Here is a 3,795-nt window from a genome sequence, read left to right as displayed (position 1 = left end):
CCGCCTTAGGCCAAGTCTTCCTCCTGAAGGGCATCGACCTGGGGGCCTCGAGACACATAGCGATGCTGATCAAGAGTTTCGAGCAGTCCTGCCCCCCTCAAGCGAGTAGAGTGCCCCGGTGGGACTTGGCCAAGGTTTTGAAGATGCTGAGTCGTCCCCCCTTTGAACCCCTGAAAGATATCGGAGACAAGGATCTTACCCTCAAGACCGTTTTCTTGCTAGCCTTAGCTTCCGTTAAGAGGGTGGGAGAGATCCATGGTCTGTCTTACGATGTTTCTCACTCTAAAGGGTGGAAAGAAGTATCCTTCAGGTTCGTGCCTTTTCTTTGTGGCTAAGACTCAGAACCCAGCAGTCTGGGACCCGAGGTTTGAGGGTTTCTCAATTCTTGCCATCCCCAAGACGGGCATTACAGAAGATTTGAGATTATGCCCAGTACGGACGCTCAGGAAATACCTGGAAAGGACAGCTCATCTCCGACCAGGCATCAAAAACCTCTTCGTTTCCACAGGTGTTAATAGGAAGCAGGTTTCCAAGAACACCATTTCCTTCTGGCTGAGACAAGTCATCGCTAGAACCTATGAAGAGGATAAAATGGCAGTGCCAGGCACTCCCCAGCCCCATGACATCAGGGGACTGAGCACCTCCATGGCCTTTGAGAAAAACATGGCGGTGGGACAGATCCTGCGGGCAGGCACTTGGTCGAATCAGTCAACCTTTACTGCCCACTACCTCAAGGATTATTCAAGGAAATCCTTGGACAGGTTCTCCATTGGGACAGTCATTGCCGCCCTCCAAGCAGTGTAGCGGTGAGGCCAGAAGCACTTGCGAGGCTAGCCTCCGATAGGAGCAAGTGCGAGGTCCTCCTTATCTCCTACCCACTCTCTGGCTCTCCTCTTAGGAGATTACAGGCTGTCCCCAAAAGATGAACACATTCTTCACGACTACACTTCGGGGGAAATCGTCAGAAGAATTTTTCAAGAGGTGAGTCTTAGATAATAGCGTAAGGTTGCGCAGTTACCCTCACTTCCGCACTCTGATAGGCCCCCGTATTCCATAGCCCTCTAGGCCCTACGTGCCAAGTCAAGTGTCAGAATAGCACTCCCGCCTCCTAAAGTATAAGTCTCCAAAGAAAGTAGTTCGAGGTAAGTATTCGTGTTGGAACAAATCAAAAATTTTAAGTAATTTTTATTTTTCCTAACATACTTACCGAGAACTACTTTCGGGTAATGGCCCTCCCTTCCTTCCCCGAGTGCCATCCTTCCATTGCCAGGTTGGGCTAATACAATGAACTTAATGAGGAGAATGACCCAGCGAGGCAGTGACCTGCCCTGACCCTGCCTCGGGGCGCATTCCTTGGCGGCGGGGGTAGGCCTATGTAGAGAGCGGAGTAGGGGGGTAACGGCGCGAAAACCTTGGTCGATAGAGAGGAGATCACAAGTGACTCCAAAGAAAGTAATTCTCGGTAAGTATGTTAGGAAAAATAAAAATTACTTAAAATTTTTGATATTCTGAATATATATATATATATAAATATATATATATATATATATATATATATATATATATGTATGTGTATATATATATATATATATATATATATATATATATATATATATATATATATATATATATATGTATATACATGTATGTATGTATGTATGTATATATATATTTATATATATATATATATATATATATATATATATATATATATATATATATATATATATATATATATATGTATGTGTGTGTATATATATATATATATATATATATATATATATATATATATATATATATATATATATATATAATATATATATATATATATATATATATATATATATATATATATATATATATATATATATATATATATATATATATATATATGCATAAACAGATTTACATCTATGTATAGATACTATCGGATATATGTTATTATGTATGAACAAAATATTTATACACTATCATTTAAGTGATGGAGCCACATGTAAAGTACAGTTCCAGGTATTATTTTAGAAAGAGGAACCAGCTTTGTGACCTATAAATACTTCAGAAACTCATAAATCGCACTTTTCTGATTAGAAATATACCATTTGTTATTACCGGAGATGAATAGAACATAAGTAATCGATTTTTTTTACGTTTACAAAAAATTAGGACTGTTTTTTACTAAGGCGAGTGGCTATTAAAGAGAGGTGTTCACTCTTTGACTCCCGCCAAAAAATGACTTCATAGCTGCGCCCCCTCTTTTTGTTCCACCTATACACTTCGTTTGATTGTCCCAATTGACTAATTGACGCACCACGTGACTTGATACTTTGAAATAATTGGCTCATTTTAAACAAACGAAAGCCAATTATATGTAAATATTCCTACCACTGTGGCGCTTCAGGCAGTACTAAGCATGGCTGTCGTTCAGATAACTTGTGGTTATGATATAGACTATTTTGAATTTATAAGACGATATCACTCGCAAGATTCTGAATTCATCACATTTTTGCAGGAATATGGTGTTTTACATACAGCAAGTAATTTGTCCTCACTGTGATATAACTTGCACATATAGTGAAACAAGACATAAATTTTCGTGTGGCCGTCGAAGGAAGCTTAATAAGCAGAAGGGAAGTAGAAAGTGTGCGTTTACGGTTAGTCTTTTCAAGGGGACATTTTTAGACAATGTTCATGTGAAACCCTGGTCAGTTGCTTTGTTTGTAAACCATTGGTTGAGAAAATCTTTTGATCATACCACTATTATACGGTGCCTAAAGTGGTTAAGTAGAACAAGCGTAGATTGGCGATCGTTTTGTTCCGAAGTCACAGAACAATGGTTTTCCAACCGCCCGCAAATTGGTGGTCGTGACGTCATTGTGGAAATCGACGAAACGCTTTTCGTAGGTCGCACAGCGCAAATACAATCGTTGTCGACAACTTACCCACGTGTGGCTGTTTGGGCGAATAGAGCGAATCTCTAAGAAAAAATTCGTTATTCCACTTAACAAAGAAGGCCAAGACAGAAGTGCAGGGACGCTTATTCCACTTATTTTTCCTAGTTCTGTTGTGATTAGTGATGGGTGGGCAGCGTATCGCACACTTGCAGAAGAAGGATATATGCACAAAGTGATTAATCACAGCGAACAATTTGTCGACAGAGACGATAGTAGTGTACACACGCAAAACATTGAACACCTTTGGCGTGATATAAAAGAGTGGTGGAGAAGCCCTGATAACCGAAAAAAATATTTCGAACAATATTTAGGGAGATATTTGTTTATAGAAAATTTCAATAAAGAACAGGGTCAGTTGCATCACAACTTTTTTATTGAAGCTGGGAGATTATATGTACCCCATAGTCACCCACAACGACCACGGGCCGAAACCGATAATTCATCTTCGGACAGCGATATCGACCAACCAGGGCCTTCTTTTTAAGGTAAATATAAACTTAGGTTTAGGTTTTAACTAGATTTTGGTGTTATTTTACTGTCTTGGGTTCGGTAGTGCCCCGAAAATCACTGTGGCCTTAAGGGGAGTCGCAGGGGGGGAGGGGGGGGGCCTCTGCCCTCCACCCAGGCCTTGGTAAGGGTACAGGGCCCTAGGTTAGGTTAGGTGGTTGTATTAGGTTAGGTTAGGTTTGTTATAGAGTAAAGTCTAAAACCATTCATTTCCGAGGAAAATGAATGTGATATTCGTGCAAAACACATCAAAATAACCTAGAAAAACATATTTTCATATCATTTTGGGCTGGATCCTCTTTCTAAAAATTTACCCAGTTCTACACCATTAACAACA

The 3,795-nt window shown here is 39.8% G+C and overlaps 1 long non-coding RNA gene across 1 annotated transcript in view; it reads left to right on the top strand.

The window, feature by feature from the left end:
* Window positions 1–3,305: 3,305 nt before the first annotated feature.
* The window catches only part of LOC137658614 (uncharacterized), a 279,626-nt gene continuing 279,136 nt past the window's right edge, over window positions 3,306–3,795 (top strand). The window contains exon 1 of the long non-coding RNA XR_011047390.1: window positions 3,306–3,436. This is a non-coding gene — a long non-coding RNA (uncharacterized lncRNA). The remainder of the gene's footprint in view (window positions 3,437–3,795) is intronic.

The sequence above is a fragment of the Palaemon carinicauda genome, chromosome 19 (genome assembly GCF_036898095.1).
Source record: "Palaemon carinicauda isolate YSFRI2023 chromosome 19, ASM3689809v2, whole genome shotgun sequence".
Lineage (NCBI taxonomy): Eukaryota > Metazoa > Arthropoda > Malacostraca > Decapoda > Palaemonidae > Palaemon > Palaemon carinicauda.
Note: the sequence above shows the minus strand (reverse complement) of the source record. Positions and strands in the feature narration are given on the sequence as shown.